We start from the raw sequence: 21,731 nt of genomic DNA on the forward strand, positions 1-21,731 counted from the left end.
CCCAACCTTTCCCAGCATCAGAGTCTTTTCCAGTGAGTCAACTCGTCGCATGAGGTGGGCAAAGTATTGCAGTTTCAGCTTTAGCATCAGTCCCTCCAATGAACATCCAGGATTGATCTCCTTTAGAATGGACTGGTTGGATCTCCTTGCAGTATAAGGGACTCTCAAGAGTCTTCTCCAACACCACAGTTCAAAAGCATCGATTCTTCGGCGATCAGACTTCTTCACAGTCCAACTCTCACAACCATAGATGACCACGGGAAAAACCATAGCCTTGACTAGACGGACCTTGGTTGGCAAAGTAATGTCTCTGCTTTTTAATATACTATCAAGGTTGGTCATAACTTTCCTTCCAAGGAGCAAGCGTCTTTTAATTTCATGGCTGCAATCAGCATCTGCAGTGATTTTGGAGCCCCAAAAAACAAAGTCTGACACTGTTTCCACTGTTTTTCCATCTATTTCCCATGAAGTGATGGGACCAGATGCCATGATCTTTGTTTTCTGAATGTTGAGCTTCAAACCAACCTTTTCACTCTCCTCTTTCACTTTCATCAAGAGGCTTTTGAGTTCCTCTTCACTTTCTGCCATAAGTGTAGTGTCATCTGCATATCTGAGGTTATTGATATTTCTCCCAGCAATCTTGACTCCAGCTTCTGCTTCTTCCAGCCCAGCGTTCCTCATGATGTACTCTGCATATAAGTTAAATAAGCAAGGTGACAATATACAACCTTGACGTACACCTTTTCCTATTTGGAACCAGTCTGTTGTTCCATGTCCAGTTCTAACTGTTGCTTCCTGACCTGCATACAGGTTTCTCAAGAGGCAGGTCAGGTGGTCTGGGATTCCCATCTCTTTCAGAATGTTCCACAGTTTATTGTGATCCACACAGTCAAAGGCTTTGGCATAGTCAATGAAGCAGAAATAGATGTTTTTCTGAAACTCTCTTGCTTTCTCCATGATCCAGCGGATGTTGGCAATTTGATCTCTGGTGCCTCTGCCTTTTCTAAAACCTGCTTGAACATCTGGGAGTTCACGGTTTACATATTGCTGAAGCCTGGCTTGGAGAATTTTGAGCATGACTTTGCTAGCGTGTGAGATGAGGGCAATTGTCCGGTAGTTTGAGCATTCTTTGGCATTGCCTTTCTTTGGGATTGGAATGAAGACTGACCTCTTCCAGTCCTGTGGCCACTGCTGAGTTTTCCAAATCTGCTGGCATATTGAGTGCAGCACTTTCACAGCATCATCTTTCAAGACTTGTAATAGCTCAACTGGAATTCCATCACCTCCACTAGCTTTGTTAGTAGTGATGCTTTCTAAGGCCCACTTGACTTCACATTCCAAGATGTCTGGCTCTAGGTCAGTGATCACGTTATCGTGACTATCTTGGTCGGGAAGATCTTTTTTGTACAGTTCTTCTGTGTATTCTTGCCACATTCTTGTACTCATTAGCATGTTTATTCTTCCAGGAGTCTCCTGCTCGGGCAAACGGTTATTTGCTCTTCATTGTAGGAATTTCCCAGAAGAGTCATCACCTCCTCAGTGTGAAACATTAACAGCTTACAACCTAAGACTCTCAATCTTTTGCTGCCTCTCCACTAATCCTGGACTGTTGGATCTTAAATTCTTACCCAGTCCTAATCAGCCCTGCCTCCTTTAAAAGACCTGCCTTTAAATCCAACTTTCAGTTTAACAAATTCTGATCTTACCTTCCATTTTCTCATCCGTTCCGTCACTCAGTCGTGTCCGACTCTATGCGATCCCGTGGACTGCAGCCTACCAGGCTTCTCCGTCCATGGGATTCTCCAGGCAAGAATACTGGAGTGGGTTACCGTTTCCTGCTCCAGGGGATCTTCCCGACCCAGGGATCGAACCCGGGTCTCCCGCATTGGAGGCGGATGCTTTAACCTCTAAGCCAAAGCTTTGCAGGGGCTGGCATTCTTAGGAAATTGTCAGTTTGTCTGATCAAAAGGCTATGTTAGTAATGTTTGAGAAGCCAGATTTTGACATTTTGGAAAGATAGTACTAAAAAGGAAACTGATAGTACTTTTTGGAAAGATAGTACTAAGAAGAAAATCAGGCCAATCTGATTCATGTCTTATTCTCAGTCCCTCAGTCGTGTCCGACTCTTTGCAACCCTTTGGATGGAAGCCTGCCAGGTTCCCCTGTCCATGGGGGTTTTCAGGCAAGAATTCTGGAGTGGGTTGCCATTTCCTTCCCCAGGGGATCTTCCCAGCCCAGGGATCAAACCCACATTTCCTGTGTCTCCTGCATTGTAGGTGGATTCTTTACATGCTTAGCCATCAGGGAAGTGGATAGATGCAAAAATCCTAAACAAATTCACATATAACTGAACATAGTAATGTACAACAAGTATTATGTGATAACCAAGTTTGGTTTATCCTAAGAATGCAATATTGGATTAATATTAAAATATCACTGTAATTCGACACATTAACAGATTAAAAGAGAAAAATTATACAATCAGCTCAGTAGATGTAAACCTTCTTTCAATAAAAATAATAGCCATTCAAAGAAAAGCAAGTCTCAGATCAAATCAGACATTTCTTAAACAAATACTTACCTAAAAGATTCAAAATAGCTTATGTAACCTGTTCAAAGCCCTGCACATGACCAAATAGCCTTAGGTCAGTACATCACTAAGAATATGTAAAGCAAACATGCTGCTGCTGCTGCTGCTAAGTCACTTCAGTCGTGTCCAACTCTGTGTGACCCCATAGATGGAAGCCCACCAGGCTCCTCGGTCCCTGGGATTCTCCAAGCAAGAACACTGGAGTGGGTTGCCATTTCCTTCTCCAATGTGTGAAAGTGAAAAGTGAAAGTGAATTCGCTCAGTTGTGTCCGACCTTTAGCGACCCCACGGACTGCAGCCTACCAGGCTGCTCCATCCATGGGATTTTCCAGGCAAGAGTACTGGAGTGGCTTGCCAAAGCAAACATACCTGGTAGTAAAACACTGAAAGCTTTCCTTGTAAGATCACACTTAAACAAGGGTAACTTGCATTACCATTTTTTCTTTTCAACATGGTGCTAGACATCCTAGACAATGAGTAAGAAAAATAAAAATATATAGGCTCAGTTCAGTTCAGTTCAGTCACTCAGTCGTGTCCAAATCTGCGCGACCCCATGAATCACAGCACTCCAGGCCTCCCTGTCCATCACCAACTCCCAGAGTTCACTCAAACTCATGTCCATCGAGTCGGTGATGCCATCCAGCCATCTCATTCTCTGTTATCCCCTTCTCCTCCCGCCCCCAACCTTTCCCAGCATCAGAGTCTTTTCCAGTGAGTCAACTCGTCACATGAGGTGGCCAAAGTATTGGAGTTTCAGCTTTAGCATCAGTCCTTCCAATGAACACCCAGGATTGATCTCCTTTAGAATGGACTGGTTGGATCTTCTTGGTTTCCAAGGGACTCTCAAGAGTCTTCTCCAGCACCACAGTTCAAAAGCATCAATTCTTCGGCAATCAGCTTTCTTCACAGTCCAGCTCTCACATCCATACATGACCACTGGAAAAACCATAGCCTTGACTAGATGGACCTTTGTTGGCAAAGGAATGTCTCTGCTTTTCAATATACTATCAAGGTTGGTCATAACTTTCCTTCCAAGGAGTAAGCGTCTTTTAATTTCATGGCTGCAATCAGCATCCGCAGTGATTTTGGAGCCCAAAACAATAAAGTCTGACACTGTTTCCACTGTTTTTCCATCTATTTCCCATGAAGTGATGGGACCAGATGCCATGATCTTTGTTTTCTGAATGTTGAGCTTCAAGCCAGCCTTTTCACTCTCCTCTTTCACTTTCATCAAGAGGCTGTTAAGTTCCTCTTCACTTTCTGCCATAAGGGTGGTGTCATCTGCATATCTGAGGTTATTTATATTTCTCTCAGCAATCTTGACTCCAGCTTGTGCTTCTTCCAGCCCAGAGTTCCTCATGATGTACTCTGCATATAAGTTAAATAAGCAAGGTGACAATATACAGCCTTGATGTACTCCTTTTCCTATTTGGATCCAGTCAGTTGTTCCATGTACAGTTCTGACTGTTGCTTCCTGACCTGCATACAGGTTTCTCAAGAGGCAGGTCAGGTGGTCTGGTATTCCCATCTCTTTCAGAATGTTCCACAGTTTATTGTGATCCACACAGTCAAAGGTTTTGGCATAGTCAATGAAGCAGAAATAGATGTTTTTCTGGAACTCTCTTGCTTTCTCCATGATCCAGCAGATGTTGGCAATTTGATCTCTGGTGCCTCTGCCTTTTCTAAAACCAGCTTGAACATCTGGGAGTTCACGGTTCACATACTGCTGAAGCCTGGCTTAGAGAAATTAGGGTATGACTTTACTAGCGTGTGAGATGAGTGCAATTGTGTGGTAGTTTGAGCATTTTTTGGCATTACCTTTCTTTGGGATTGGAATGAAGACTGACCTTTTCCAGTCCTGTGGCCACTGCTGAGATTTCCAAATCTGCAGGCATATTGAGTGCAGCACTTTCACAGCATCATCTTTCAAGATTTGAAATACCTCAACTGGAATTCCATCACCTCCACTAGCTTTGTTCGTAGTGATGCTTTCTAAGGCCCACTTGACTTCACATTCCAAGATGTCTGGCTCTAGGTCAGTGATCATGTTATCGTGACTATCTTGGTCATGAAGATCTTTTTTGTACAGTTCTTCTGTGTATTCTTGCCACCTCTTCTTAATATCTTCTGTTTCTGTTAGGTCCATACCATTTCTGTCCTTTATCGAGCCCATCTTTGCATGAAATGTTCCCTTGCTATCTCTAATTTTCTTGAAGAGATCTCTTGTTTTTCCTATTCTGTTGTTTTCCTCTATTTCTTTGCATTGATCACTGAAGAAGGCTTTCTTATCTCTCCTTGCTATTCTTTGGAATTCTGCATTCAGATGCTTATATCTTTCCTTTTCTCCTTTGCTTTTCGCCTCTCTTCTTTTCACAGCTATTTGTAAGGCCTCCCCAGACAGCCATTTTGCTTTTTTGCATTTCTTTTCCATGGGGATGGTCTTGGTCCCTATCTCCTGTACAATGTCATGAACCTCCGTCCAGAGTTCATCAGGCACTCTATCTATCAGATCTAGTCCCTTAAATCTATTTCTCACTTCCACTGTATAATCATAAGGGATTTGATTGAGGTCATATCTGAGTGGTCTAGTGGTTTTCCATACTTTCTTCAATTTAAGTCTGAATTTGGCAATAAGGACTTCATGATCTGAGCCATAGTCAGCTCCTGGTCTTGTTTTTGCTAACTGTATAGAGCTTCTCCATCTTTGGCTGCAAAGAATATAATCAATCTGATTTCGGTGTTGACCATCTGGTGATGTCCATGTGTAGAGTCTTCTCTTGTGTTGTTGGAAGAGGGTGTTTGCTGTGATCAGTGCATTCTCTTGACAAAACTCTATTAGCCTTTGCCCTGCTTCATTCCGTGCTCCAAGGCCAAATTTGCCTGTTACTCCAGGTGTTTCTTGACTTCCTACTTTTTCATTCCAGTCCCCTATAATGAAAAGGACATCTTTTTGGGTGTTAGTTCTAAAAGGTCTTGTAGGTCTTCATAGAACCGTTCAGCTTCTTCAGCGTTACTGGTTGGGGCATAGGCCTGGATTACTGTAATACTGAATGGTTTGCCTTGGAAACGAACAGAAATCATTCTGTCATTTTTAAGATTGCATCCAAGTACTGCATTTCGGACTCTTTTGTTGACTATGATGGCTACTGCATTTCTTCTAAGGGATTCCTGCCCACAGAAGTAGATATAATGTTCATCTGATATAGGCTACAAAGGACAAAATAAAAATCTCTTTAATAAGATGGTAAAATTACAGTCTTTTATAAGAATTTGGCTGAATATAAAATCATAATAATAAATCATTTGCATCTCTGTAAAATAGTAAGAAAAAGTTTGTCATTTACAGTAACTTCTATAAATGTAAGGTACATGATAATAAATCTAACAAAAGTGTATAAAATATTTATGGAAAAAATTTTAAATTATATTCAAAAGTAGTAATTTGACTAAGTAAATGATGAGATAAAGCAGAATCAATATATTAAAAGATTTAATATCAGAAAGTATTCAGTCTCCTCAGATTCATCTAGGATTCAAAGTGATTCCAATTAGAAAATCAGCAACATTTCTATTTTTTTGTAGAAATTGACAAGATAATGTGGAAAATAAAAATTCTAAGATAGTCAAAACAATCCCAAAATCAAAGAACAAGGAGACACCTACTCGATGGACATGAGTTTGAGTGAACTCCGGGAATTGGTGATGGACAGGGAGGCCTGGCGTGCTGTGGTTCATGGGGTTGCAAAGAGTCAGACACGACTGAGCAACTGAACTGAACTGAACTGAACTGTAGCCTACCAGGCTCCTCCGTCCGTGGGGTTCTCTAGGCAAGAATACTGGAGTTGGTTGCCATTACCCGCCCCTCCAAAAAAAATCAATGAAATGGAGTATATAGCCTAGAAATGAATGCATATATGTGTGTACATTTATTATATTATATATGTGAATGTGTAAATCAGTGGGGATGGATTTTTTAAAAAATAGTGCTGGGGAAATGGTCATCCATATTTTAAAAAATAAAATTGGATACTTAATCAAAAAATCACTCAAAATCCTAGTAACTTTTCTGTAAAAATTGACAAATTGACTCTAAAATGCCTATGGCAATTTAAGAGACCCAGAAGAACCAAAACAAACAAACAGAAAGGGCAGAACGGGAAGATTATACTTCCCAATTAAAATCTTTGCTTTAAAGATATAGGAATAAAAACAGTATGGTGCTGGTGTCAGGACAGCAAATAGATTCATGAAACAGAATAAAAGTCCAGCATTAGACTCACTCATGTTTGGTTAATTGTTCTTCAGCAGAAATAAATTTCATTTAAAAATAAACATAATTTAATAATAACAGTGAACTAAAAAATGGGGCAATTTATGCAAAATGAGAGTGACAAGATTTTTAGCATTCCAAGGTCATTATACTATTTAGGTGGAGAAAAACAAATGTTAACTTACTTGACTTTCTCAAGGGAAGTATGCATTTTCTAAACGTTTAGCTTAACCACTAAAATAGAATGCAGTAGAAATAAAATGTATGACTTAAAATCACAAAGGGAAATAAAAGTAATTTGTTTCAAGTTCACCCAAAAGAATACAGAAAAAGATTTTTAAAATAAAGCATAGAAAATTGAGTGTGTTTGTGTATTCTTCCTCCAGGCAAGAATACTGGAGTGGGTTGCTATGCCCTCCTCCAGGGTACCTTTCCAACCCAGGGATCGAACCCATATTTCTTTCGTCTCCTGCATTGGCAGGAGGGTTCTTTACCACTATTGCCACCTGGAAAGCCCAGAAAATTGTTTACGCTTTTGCTGTGTTGTGCTATGTTGCTTCAGTCATGTCTGACTCTTTGAGACCCCATGGACTGTAGCCTGCCAGGCTCCTCTGTCCATGGGATTCTCCAGGCAAGAATACTGGAGTTGGCTGCAATGCCCTCCTCGAGGGAATCTTCCTGACCCAGAGATTGAATTCAACTCTCTTACATCTCCTGCATTGGCAGGCAAATTCTTTACCAGAAAATGGTTTCAGTTCAGTTCAGTTCAGTCGCTCAGCCATGTCCGACTCTCTGCGACCCCATGAATCACAGCACGCCAGGCCTCCCTGTCCATCACCAACTCCCAGAGTTCACTCAAACTCATGTCCATCGAGTCGGTGATGCCATCCAGCCATCTCATTCTCTGTTGTCCCCTTCTCCTCCCACCCCCAACCTTTCCCAGCATCAGAGTCTTCTCCAGTGAGTCAACTTGTCTCATGAGGTGGCCAAAGGATTGGAGTTTCAGCTTTAACATCAGACCTTCCAATGAACACCCAGGATTGATCTCCTTTAGAATGGACTGGTTGGATCTCCTTGCTTTCCAAGGGACTCTCAAGAGTCTTCTCCAGCACCACAGTTCAAAAGCATCAATTCTTCGGCGATCAGCTTTCTTCACAGTCCAACTCTCACATCCATACATGACCATGGGAAAAACCATAGCCTTGACTAGACGGACCTTGGTTGGCAAAGTAATGTCTCTGCTTGCTGCTGCTGCTGCTGCTAAGTCGCTTCAGTCGTGTCCGACTCTGTGCTTAAGTAGCATCAAATAAGATTAAAAATAAATCCAAATATATCAAGACTTCACAGAATATGTACGTGGACTGTATTCACTCCAGAAAAGATACAGTAGCAGATTGGAATGCCTACAATGTGCATGGCAAAAAGGATGGAAAGGTGAGGAGCTCATTGTGAAGGGAGAACTCAGGAAAACGGCTACTTAATCATCAACACCATGAGCTGCCTGAGGGTAGAGGTCATCCCAGGGTACTACAAAAGCACAAGGGGAAGGGTCCTCTCCGTGGAGTCACCTGTCTTGGCAAAGATAGCCACTGAGTTTAGTTACCTAGGTTAAGACAAAGGGAAAAGGCATTTCTGGCAGAGGGGACAGCCTAAGCAAAAACACAGAGGAGACAAACACCTGAGACATGATGTCTAATAGATGATGGTTTCTTCTTTATATCCTTCTATGTAGAATGTCTTTTTGGGCAGGTTCCAGTTTATTTTATTGATGGTTGCTCAGCAGTTAGTTCTGAGTTTGGTCTTCTTGAGGGAGGAGGTAAGCTCAAGGCCTTCTACATCTACACCTTGTCTTCTCCTTTTCACTTTAATGGATCCATGAACTGAGCAGCTCTTTGACACTTACATGTCAAGGACTCATTTCATTCTCCATCTCAGCATACAGCAACTCATAAAAGGATCATTTTGAGAGTAGGGTCTACCTCAATGGAATCAACCCATAATGGAAATTACCAGTTATTGCTGAAGAAGAATCTTTTTCTTCAAATACTCCTGTGCCTCCAAGGAGTTAGCATCTTAATTAGCATACATAAATTTATACATTCAGATTTGCAGATTGAGTGGATTTGGATGATCATTCATTTCTATATCCTATCTAACCCTTAAGAATGAACCCATCTGTTACCTCTTCCATAAATTTCCCTCTATGATTTTCTTTTCCTCTGAGGTGATAGTGTACTCTCCTTAAGAAATTTTCAGTTTTCTCCTTACAACTCAACTTATTCATACCTCCATACATCCAAAATTTCCAGGAAGACATAGCTTATGTCCATTTCATTTTAGTTACAGTACAAAACCCAGTCCCTTGCACATATAGGTGGTTGTTTTGAATAAAGGTGATGGAATAGTTGCTACACTTTCAGCAAATTACTCTTTCAAAGATCACTTTAAAATAATACCTTGATTGTCGCTGTTAATGATGATTTGATTATGCTTTTACACGAATGTTAATGACTTTTCTATTCTCTAAAAGAAAAGGAGAAATTTTAAACAAGCTTTTACATATACTGTTTGAAGATCTGTTGTTGTTATTCAGTCTCTAAGTCATGTTTGACTCTTTGCAAAACTATGGACTGCAGCATGCTAGGCTTCCCTGTCCTTCACTAACTCCCAGAGTTTGTTCAAATTCTTGTCCATTAAATTGATGATGCTATCTAACCATCTCATCCTCTGTGGCCCTCTCATCTTCCTGCCTTCAATCTTTCCCAGCATCAGGGTCTTTTCCAATGAGTCAGCTCTTCACATCAGGTGGCCAAATTATTGGAGCTTTAGCTTCAGCATCACTCCTTCCAATGAATATTCAGATTTAGGAGTTGAAACAGTGGCATTTCAAGATGGTATGAATAAAGTCCACTGGCATACACATCTGCAAATTGTCTGCCACATCTATCTTGCATCTCAGGAGGTGTTACCTGATGCTTCAGTACCAGGTGAGCACTGCCTGGAAAGCCCCTTACAGCTCAGGGATGGCACTAGCAGTAAGGGATGGCACTAGCAGTAAGAAACTGGGAAGCTAGTAAAATCTTTCTGTGTACATTCCCATTACTGCCGGCATTCTCTTCTGTTTGGTATTTCCTACTACACAAGACAGAATTTTTTTCAGTGATTCCTTTTATTCTTCAGTTATGCCTCATTAGTAAATTAATCCAAATAGTAAATAAATCCAAGTTAGTGAATAAATCCAAATACTTAAGATGCTTCTCTCTCTCTTTTATAAATTTTCCATTAGCAAACTTCATCAAGTTATCTCAGAGTGGCCTGTTTCACTTGTTGGTTAGGGAAAAAAGAAAAGAAAAATGTACAGAGTACTCCTTCCATAAGTGTATGGCACTCTACACTTTCACAACTATAGTTCAATCAATCTTCACAAAAACCCTGCTATAATAACATTAGTGTTACTAATATAATATAACCAATAACTAAAGTTTATTGATCTCTACATTAACTTTTTCACTTGATTTTCAAACCAACTAAACGAGGCAGATATATTCTTCTCTATGTTTTACAGATGAGAAGCACTGAGTCCTAGCTGAGTTAAGAACCTAAGTAGGAAGTTTATGGCATTAAGACCTGAACTCTCATTGGGAAGGGGTTAGCAGAAGGAAGGAGTGTGAGGTTGGGGTCAGCAGATGTAAGTTAGTATATATAGAATGGATAAACAACAAGGTCCTACTGTATAGCACAGGGAACTATATTCAATTATTTTACAATAAGCCATAACGGAAAAGAATACAATTATTGTAATATGTGTAACTGAGTCGCTTTGCTATACAGCAGAAACAACACAACACTGTAAACCAACAATACTTCAATAAAATTATTTTAAAATAATTAAAAACTTTTTAAATAATAAAGAAATAAATCCCCCTACTGATCCCTCTCTGTCTTATCAGTTGCATTTCTTTCTCTCCTTCTCTTTACAACACAACCTCTTGAAAGAGTCACCTGGACACATTCTCCTTCTTTCTCTCCTTCCTTTCGCTCTTACACTCACTCCAAATAGCTGTTTGTCCCCAACATTCCACCAACAACAGTGTTTCCAGAGGACACCAGTGATTGCTAAGTTGCTAAATTCAGGAATCATTTCACTTTCTATCTCAACATCATTCTTTCTACCTTGAGATCCGTCCTCATTTTGTTCCCAGGAACCACACCCAGCCAGTTACATCCTTACGTGGCTCATAATCCCTTTCAATCTCTTTTGCTGGTAATTTCTCTTTCACATTTGTACGTAATAGCATGCTGTAAGGTTCCATATTTGGACTATTTTTTCCCCTTTGTTTACAACCACTTTCTGATGAGCTTATTCACTGTAATGGCTTTAGTTGTATTTATTCATTTAACTTCGGTTGTGCTGGGTCTTCAGGGCTGCACGGGTTTTTCTCTAGTTGGGGTGACTAGGGGTTACTCTCCAGGTGCAGTGCTGGGGCTTCTCACTACAGTGGCTTCTCTCGTTGCAGAGAATGGCTCCAGGGCGCACGTGCTTCAGTAGTTGCAGCCAGTGGGTTCAGTAATTGTGGCACATTGGCTTAGTTGCTCTACAGCATGTAGGATCTTCCCAGACCAGGTATCAAACTCATGTCTCCTGCATTGGTAGGCAGATTCCTTACCACTGAGCTACCAGGTAAGCCCGGCTTTAACTTTAATGTCATCTATTAGGAGACGACTTCTCAATTATCTCCAGCTTGGAACTTTTCTCTTAAATAATAAACCCGTGTACAAATGACCATTGCCATCCACAGCAATCTGCATAGCTTTCTCCCCACTTCCTTCATCTCTTGACTGGAAAAATCACTTTCTTGATGAAATCTGCCCTGGGCATCTTAAAATTCCAACTCCCTCTGCCCAACTATTTCCGTTCCGTTCCGTCGCTCAGTCGTGTCCGACTCTATGCGACCCCGTGGACTGTAGCCCACCAGGCTTCTCTGTCCATGGGATTCTCCAGGTAAGAGTACTGGAGTGGGTTGCCGTTTCCTTCTCCAGGGGATCTTCCCGACCCAGGGAGACCCGGGTTCGATCCCTGGGTCGTGAAGATCCCCTGGAGAAGGAAACGGCAACCCACTCCAGTACTCTGGCCTGGAGAATCTCGTGGATAGAAGAGCCTGGTGGGCTACAGTCCACGGGGTCACAAAGAGTCGGACACGACTGAGCGAGTTCACTTTCCTGCTTTACTTTATCTTCGTAGTACCATCTAATGTATATTTAGTTATGAAAGTGAAAGTGAAGTCGCTCAGTCGTATCCGACTCTTTGCGACCCCATGGACTGTAGCCTACCAGGCTTCTCTGTCCATGGGATTTTCCTGGCAAGGGTACTGGAGTGGGGTGCCATTGGATCTTACTTATTATTTCTCCCCCTTGCCTTGAATATAAGCTCCAAGAGGCAATGGTTTCTGTCTTCTTTGTTCTTTACTCATGCCTAAATTAATGCATGGCATATATTGATAGCTATTGCTCAGTAATTAACGGTTGAATGCCTGATCCTATTTTCTAGTTGAAGGGGCATGAGTTCCGGAACACAATTTCCCATGGTCACGGAGCTAATAAATTGCAAAGCTTTGAACTGAATGTTATCCAATCAGACACCAGATGTCTTACTATCATGGACTCTTTTTGAAAGAGTTTTCTATGATCATTTTAATACTTCAGGCTTCATTTTGGTAAATTATATATCTGGGGGGTGGGGGATATTCAGCACTCCCCTCCTATATGGGACTACATTCTCTACCAAGACATGTTAAAACATAGTCATGCAATAAGGAAGGAAGTGTCAGGATGATATCTTGCCTGAGGCATGCTGCTTTCATAAGGTCCTGTTTCAGAGAACTTGATTCAGAGCTGAAAGGGAAATGTGTAATGTGTAATGCAGCAGGGGCTACATCCCTTCCTGTCACCCCCTGCTTCTTCTGCCCCCTCAAATAGTTCAAGGAAAGTTTCTCCACAGAACAAACACAGGAAGAAAGGCTTGTCACATTCTACAGTTCCCCTAAAAAGTAAGGTCTAGTTTAGAATATCAGGAATGTCTATCTTCTCGAAATAGACATTTAGACGTTAATGTCCTTGCCTCTAAAGCAATTATATTCCAAAAAATGATAATTGAGAGACTACCACGGACATATATACACTACCATGTGTAAAAGTAGCTAGATGGAAGCTGCCGTGAAGCACAGGGAGCTCAGCTGTGACAACCTAGAGGGGTGGGATGGGATGGGGTGGGAGGGAGACTCAAGAGGGAGGGGATATATGTATACTTACAGCTGATTCATGTTGTTGTAGAGCAGAAACCAACACAACATTGTAAAGCAATTATCCTCCAATTAAAAATAAAAAATAATTAAAAAAAAAAAACAAAAAGTCCTTGCCTCTCTAGCCACTTAGTCACAGGACTAGGATTGGTTGAAAGGGTGCACAATTTGTGCAAAAATATTACTCTCAGCCCTACCATTTTCTAGTGTTCAATCAGAACTTCTTTTAATTTTACTTTCCTTATCTCTCTCACATGGATTCTCTTGTGGTTCAGACAGTAAAGAATCTGCCTGCAATGTGGGAGACCCAGGTTCGATCCCTGGGTTAGGAAGATCCCCTAGAGAAGGGAATGGCAACTCACTCCAGTATTCTTGCTTAGAGAATTCCATGGACAGAGAAACCTGGCAGACTACAGTCCATGGGGTCACAAAGAGTCAGACATGACTGAGTGACTACACTTTGTTATCTCTAAAATAGAAATAACAGCACCACTTGAGAGAGTGGCTGCCACTATTAAAGAGACTATACGCAAGCGCTTAGGACAAAGCTTATGAGCTGTCAGGAAACGCTATTTGTTTCTGACTGAAGTCAAACTGGATCTTATTGGTAGGATTTATGGCTGCTTATTCATGCCAGTAGTAAAGCAGATAGATTGGCTCCCTGGGGGGAAAATAAGAGAGTTTTGCATAGATCTGATGTGTGCCAAGTTGCTGTGTAAATAGTTTGCACGTATTATCAATGACTCTGTAAGGTAAGTGAAATTATCTCCATCTCAGATGTGAAAACTCAGGTTCAAAGATGGTAAAGAATGGTTTCTGGCTTGTATTATATAATCAGTAAGTAGCAGAATGAAGATTGCAGTGCAAGTATAACTTCAAAAAGCCCATCATTTGTACCAGAACAGCACCTCCACAAGCCTGTCAAATCCTTCCCCCACCATACGGTCTCCTTATGAGTTTCATGGCAGGCTAACCATGAACTTAACTGTGACTATTTCTAGTATTCTTTGAATTCTATTCTTATGTGTTACTCTGAAAGGGTCAAAAATAAGAAGAGAAGAATTCACGCAAGGACATCTCAGGAGGAAGAGGATCAACAATCACCATATTCCTTGACTTTGGCTTCCTCTGCATTTCCTTCTCCATCTCTGTTCTAATCCCTCCAGTTTTTCTCTGTGCCTTGGGTGATACAGCATAATGTGTAAGAGGTGGATTTAGCATCACATTTGGGTCTAAGTGCATCTTCCCTAACTAGTTGCCAGGGTCTTGGGAGATGTTTAATTGAGTCTCAGTGTTCTCATCTAGAGAATGGGAATAATAATATCTACTTGGCATTGAGAGGAAGGATGGGAATAGCTTAACTGTATTTTTCTCACTTTATAGTATGCCTACATGCGTGCATCCTCATGCTCAGTTGCTAAGTCATATCCAACTCTTTGAGACCCTAGGGACTGCAGCCTACCAGACTCTTCTGTCCATGGGATTTCCCATGCAAGGATACTGGAGTGGGTTGCCATTTCCTCCTCCAGGGGATCTTCCTGACCCAGGGATAGAACCCAAGTCTCCTGGATCTCCTGCATTGGCAGGTGGATTCCTTACCACTGAGCCACGTAAGAAGCCCAGTATGCCTACAGCAAGTGTTTATTTGACAGAATAATTTATATAAATTTGCTTTAAGCTTTGACATGAATGCCACAGCGGGTAAAAGAAAGAATCTTTCCTGTCTCACAGCCCCAAAGCTTACATCCTTCTGAACATCTCTGAACATTTTCCTTTCCCTTTTACTGTTAGGCTTCTCTTTCTTCTGAGAAAGCAAGTGATCATCTAGTTACACTGTTCAATTCCAGATATTTAGACTTAGATGCTTTCTCTCCTGGAGATTGCACTCACATTTTACCACAGTTTTCATGACGTTTGGGGCTGACTCTGTTTCTAGTCTATTCTACCAAAAGTAGTTGAAAGCAAGAGTCTCATTAATTACTGATTGAACTATTAATTGCTATTACTGATGGAAGGGTGGTTGAACCATCTCTATGAAGCAATAATTCTCAAGCTTTTTTCACTGTCACATTCTCATCACCTAGAAAATACTGACACACAGCAGGAATGCAATAATAAATGGACAAATGCTCTTTTTGACAATGTGCTTGTGGGGGAAAACACTGAGCAAGCCTCCCTAACATACATGAACATATTTAGTTATTATGTTTGTACACAATTTTATTACTATATATTGTGTACACTAGAAAATACACACCAAAACAAACTAAAAAGGGTGAGATGGAAAAGTTAGTAAGAATAAAAGTGTTACTATTATTTACTCATGTTTCAACAGTTCTCTACTAAGACTTCAGAGGGAGCAGAGGCAAGGGTAAGAGAAATACCAGTGGTAACTCCAAACCATTGTTAAGTTCCTCATCAATCTGTGCCCAGAAGCTTAAGCTTCCACAGTCACTAGGCCTTTCATTCTGTCCTTCTCTGCCCCCAGTAAGGAACCCAAAGGCCTTTGCATCAATAGGCTTGCCCTGCATTCCTAGGAAATGCATGGTATTTCTTCTTTGGCTGATCAAGAAGGAGGAAATGTTTATGTACCTTCCAGAGAATGCACATAGAATCCTGTGTTTGTTTCCTCCAAAGTGCCAACAAAATAGTCACAAAGTTTACTACAGAGAACAAGATGGTGGAGGAGTAGGTAGACGTGGAGTACATCTCTCTCCATGGATACATCAGGAATATACTTTCAGACACAGAAGTGCATGCAAAACACCAGCTGAGAGTGGACAGAAGTACCTGACCAGTGGAAAAGAATATCTAGAATCACATAAAACTCAGTAGGCCAAAGGAACTAGGGAGAAAAACAGGAGTGTTAGTAGGACTGGACCTGCCCTCAGCGGGTGGGGGAACTGAAGCAGAAGTCCTATCCCCCCAGTCAGGGCAATTGTCTGAGTCAGAGGAGAAACGTTTAAGGCTGAGAATGAAACAGCTAATCTGTGGCAGCCTAAATGGAATGAGAAGCAAACAGTCCTTGCCACAGCCATACATACCCTAGACAGGGATGCAGGTCCCCTGGAAGGTGTAGTGGCTGGGAGCTGGAGTTTAGGGATTGTGGAGCAATCCCAGGGTGAGGGCTGCTGTTGACTGTGGAGAGATGGATCAAGGGGATGTGAGGGAGACTGTGGTGGAAAATGCCTGTGGAGGAAAGCCGGGCAGCCATGGAAGCAAGGCGATATTGCTGAGTCGTGTGTAGGGGTTGGAGCCATCACTATAGCCTCTCTCTCCCCACACATCGGCAACCGCAGCTGAGCAATAGAGAGGCTGGCCCATCAAATGCCTGACGCACTAAACAACAGAGAAGGACCCCACCCAGGGTGCCCATTTAAGTGCCTGACATGCAGATTTACAGAGTAGGACCCCAGCCAGGGGGGGTCCCTCTATGTGCCTGAGGCATGGAACAACAGAGAAGGACCCCAGGCAAGGGAGCCCTCTAAGTGACTGACTGGGTGGAGCTACGGAGAAAGACTGACCAAAGAGGCCTTCTGATCACCAGCTACAAGAGACTGAAAAAAAATACTCTGATAAGGACATGACTCTTGGGGCATAGGCAGTCCATGTACCTACACACTTTGCACCACCAGGGTCCACGCAAGTCAAGCAGCTGTGCCACCTTCAAACTCAATTCTCACTGGGACAGAGCTGCCACACGTGAAAAAAAAAAAATCTTGCATCTATGCATGAAGGGTCACTTCAGTAGTGTCCAACTCTTTGTGACCCTATAGATTGTGGCCTGCCAGGCTTCTCTCTCAGGGGGCTTCTCCAGGCAAGAATACTGGAGTGTATTGGCCAATACTGGTTGCCATACCATTTCTAGAGTACTCTATTTTCTGCTGCCCTAGCCGCTAACTCCCCTGAGTACCTGGTGCTGCCAGAACCCCTGCGACCCAAGCAGCTGCACTACCTCCTCACCTGACCCTCACAGGAGCAAACCAAAGCCCTCCAGGGCAACCTCAGGAGCAAACCCCAGTGGATGACCCACATGTGGAGGTGGAAATAAAACCACAATTGAAACCCAGAGGCAGTGTGGCTAAGGAAGACGATCCAAAGCCTTCCCACCAGCTGTACAAGCTGCAAATTAAACCCACATGATCAACTAGGCAGACTCTATCTCTATGGAATATATAAAAGGACACTGAGAGGTCCCACAAAAGAAAACACACTAGTTCTGATAGCTGTGGACATTGGATGCAAAAACACACAAAATTAGGACCAGATTAGAATCTGAGCTGCCCCTGCAACAGATCCAGAGATCAGCACAGTGTTGCAGGGCATCCTAGGAGGTGAGGTGGACTGTGACTCCCAGCAAGGGAAAGGACTCTGACAGCAGTGACTCAAGAAAAACATTTATGATTCTTATGTTTTGACTTGTTCTGTAGATTCTTTTGGATTTTTTTTTCTTTTTTTCCTTTTTTCCCCCCTATGTTGGAGTTGTTTGTTTTATTGGCACTATGAAATCTAATTAAGCTTTTCAGCTTTTTTTTCCCTCTCAGTCACATTTTTTATTGTTATAAACCTCTGCCTCTACATTGGGCTTTTGCAGTTCTGTGGAGTTTTCCTTTTTCCTTTTCTCTTTTTTTAATTTTAATTTTTTGCTTTTCCTACTGTTCTTTTCCCCTTGCAGTTAAGCTTTAATGTATATAAATCTTCTTTATCTACCTCTATTTAACTTTGTATATCTATTCTTTTTTTTCTTTCTTTCCTTTCCTCTCAACAAATTTGTTAGTTTTATCTTCATTGCTTTATTCCCCAACTGGCACCTTGTTTTAGTTTTGTTTTCCAGTTTGTGTTTTAGTTAGTTTTGTTCTTAACTGGCAGATATAATTTTTGGTTTTCTTTGTTCACTGGGTCAATCTATTGTACTTTATTTTTGTTGGACTGTTTTGATTTTGCTTATGGGTGTATATGTATATATGTATATTCAGTCACACTTTTTATTGTTGTTATAAACCTCTGCCTCTACATTGGGTTTTTGCAGTTCTGTGAAGTTCACCTTTATTTTTATTCTCTTTTTTGTAATTTTAATTTAACAATTTTAAACCTATTGTAATTTTTTCTATATTTATTCCTTTGTTTGCTTTTCCTACTGTTCTTTTCCCCTTGCAGTTAAGCTTTAATGTATATAAATCTTCTTTATCTACCTCTATTTAATTTTGCATTTCTATTCTTTCTTTCTTTTCTTTCTTCCCTTTCCTCTCAACATATTTCTTAGTTTTACTTTCATTGCTTTATTCCCCAATTGGTACCTTGCTTTAGTTTTGTTTTCCAGTTTGTGTTTTAGTTAGTTTTGTTCTTAACTGGTAAATATAATTTTTGCTTTCCTTTGTTTGCTGGATCAATCTATTGTACTTTATTTTAGTTGGACTGTTTTGACTTTGCTTATTGGTGTTATGCATATGTGTATATTCCATTATTTTAATTATTATTTGCCTGATTTTATAACTGCCATTTGTCTGGGGTTCATCTTTGGTTTCTCATTTTTGGGTATTTGTTTTAATCTCACCAAATGCAATAGCAAACCACTTGTGGAATCTTCATTACTGACCAGGGATCAAGCCCTGAGCCTTTGGAGTGGGAGCACTGACTCCAAGACCCTAGACTACCAGGGAACTAACCCTAAGGAGTATCAAATAGTGAGAACTCACACAAAGGAAACCACTTGAATACAAGACCCAGCATTACTCAACCACCAGTAGCATCTTGTGCAGGACGCCTCATCTGAAAAACAAATAAAACAAAAATACAAACCCAATCATCAGCAGACAGGAGTACCACCTCACTCAGCCTTACCCATCAGAGGAAAAACAAAACCAAAAAACTGAACACAAATCTCACCCTATACAAAGCTTACGCAAGCCCCTGGACCAACTTTAGGAGGGCAGAAACCAAAAGGAAGAAAGAAATCAACCTTGAAGTCTGGAGAAAGGAGACCTCGAGCACAATAAATTCAAAAAAAAAAGAAAGAAAGAAAGAAAAGGCAGAGAAATACTACACAAATGAAGGAACAAATTACAAACATGAAAGTCCAAATAGATGAAGAGTAAATAGGCAAACTACCTGAAAAAGAATTCAGAATAATGATAGTAAAGTTGATCAAAAACTCTGAAAATAGAATGGAGAAAATGCAAGAATCAATTTAAAAAGACCTAGAAGAATTAAAGAATAAACATACAGAGACAAATAACTGAAATTAAAAATACTCTGGAAGGAATCAATAGCAGAATATCTGAAACAGAAGAATGAATCAGTGAAGTGAAGTGAGTGAAGTGAAGTCGCTCAGTCGTGTCTGACTCTTTGCAACCCCATGGACTGTAGCCCACCAGGCTCCTCCCTCCATGGGATTCTCCAAGTTAGAGTACTGGAGTGGGTTGCCATTTCCTTCTCCAGGGGATCTTCCCAACCCAGGGATCGAACCCGGGTCTCCTGCATTCCAGGCAGACGCTTTAACCTCTGAGCCACCAGATAAAATGGTGGAAATAACTTCTGAAGAGCAGAATAAAGTTAAAAGAATGGAGAGAACTGAGGATAGTCTCAGAGACCTCTGGGCCAATATCAAACACAACAACCTTCTAACTATAGGGGTCCCAGAAGAAGAAAAGAAAAAGAGGGTATGAGAAAATTTTGAAGAGATTATAGTTGAAAATTTCCCAAACATAGAAAAGGAAATAGTCAATCAAGTCCAGAGATGTAAAGAGTCCCATACAGGATAAACCCAAGGAGAAACATGCCAAGACACATACTAATCAAACTAAACAAGACTAAACACAAATGAAAAATATTAAAAGCAGCAAGGGAAAAGCAACAAATAACATACAAGGACACAAGGGAAACCCCATATGTTTAATAGCTGATCTTTCTGGCCTTTCTGCAGGCCAGAAAGGAAGGGCAGAATATTTTCAATGTACTGAAAAGGAAAAACCTACAACCAAGATTACTGTACCCGGCAAGGATTTTATTCAAAATTGATGGAGAAATAAAAAGCTTTTCAGACAAGCAGAAATTAAGAGAATTCAGTACCATCAAACCAACTTTACAACAAATGTTAAAGGGACTTATATAGTCAAGAAATACAACAGAAGAAAAAATATCTATAAAATCAACACCATACAGTTAAGAAAATGGCAATAGGGACATATATATAACAATAATTACTTTAAATGTAAACAGATTAAATGCTCCAACCAAAAGATACAGCCTGGCTGAATGGATACAAAAACAAGGCCCATATATATATGCTGTCTATAAGAAACCCACTTCAGACCTAAAGACACATATAGACTGAAAGTGAGAGGATGGAAAAATATATTCCATGCCAATGGGAAGCAAAAGAAAGCTGGAGTAGCAATCCTCGTATCAGACAAAACAGACGTTAAAATAAAGATTACAAGAGATAAGGAAGGACACCACATAAAAATCAAGGGGTCAATCCAAAAGGAAAACATAACAATTGTCAATATCTATGAACCCAACATACAAGTACCTCAATACATAAGACAAACACTAACAGACATAAAAGGAGAACTTGACAGTAACACAATAATAGCAGACTTTAACACCCCACTAACACTAATAGACAGGTCATCAAAACAGAAAATTAATAAGGAAACCCAAGTCTTAAATGATACATTAAATGAGATGGATCTCATTGATATCTTCAGGACATTCCATCCAAATGCAGAAGACTACACCTTATTCTCAAGTGCACATGGAACATCCTCCAGGATAGACCACATTTTGGGTCACAAATCAAACCTCAGTAAATTTAAGAAAATTGAAATCGTATCAAGCATCTTCTCTGACCACAAAGCTATGAGACTAGATATCAATTACGAGAAAAAAACTGTAAGAAACACAAACACATGGAGATTAAACAATATGTTTCTAAATAACCAACAGGTTACTGAAGAAATCAAAAGAGAAATAAAAATATTTCTAGAAACAAGTGAGAATGAAAACATGACACTCAAAACCTATGGGATGGAGCAAAAGCAGTTCTAAGAAGGAAGTTTATAGCTATACAATCCTACCTCAAGAAACAAGAAAAACATTGGATAGACAACCTAAATTTACACCTAAAACAACTGGAAAAAAAAAGAACAACAACAACAAAAATTAGTAGAAGGAAAGAAACCATAAAGATCTGAGCAGAAATAAATGAAAAAGAAATGAAAGATTATTAATAAAACTAAAAGCTGGTTCTTTGGGAAGAGAAACAAAATTGACAAACCTTTGGCCAGACTCATCAAGAAAAGAAGAAAGAGGAATCAAATCAACAAAATTAGAAATGAAAAAACAAGAGGTTACAACAGACAATGCAGAAATACAAAGGGTTATAACAGACTGTTATGAACAACTATATGGCAATGAAATGGATAACCTGGAAGAAAAGGACAGATTCTTAGAAAAGCTCAATCTTCCAAGACTGAACCAGGAAGAAATAGAAATTACAAGCCACCCAGTTACAAGCACTGAAATTGAAGCTGTGATCAAAAACCTCCCAAAAAACAAAAGCCCAGGGCCA

The sequence above is a fragment of the Moschus berezovskii genome, chromosome 12, assembly GCF_049115385.1.
Source record: "Moschus berezovskii isolate FMDL1 chromosome 12, NW_MosBer_1.0, whole genome shotgun sequence".
In the NCBI taxonomy this organism is placed as follows: domain Eukaryota; kingdom Metazoa; phylum Chordata; class Mammalia; order Artiodactyla; family Moschidae; genus Moschus; species Moschus berezovskii.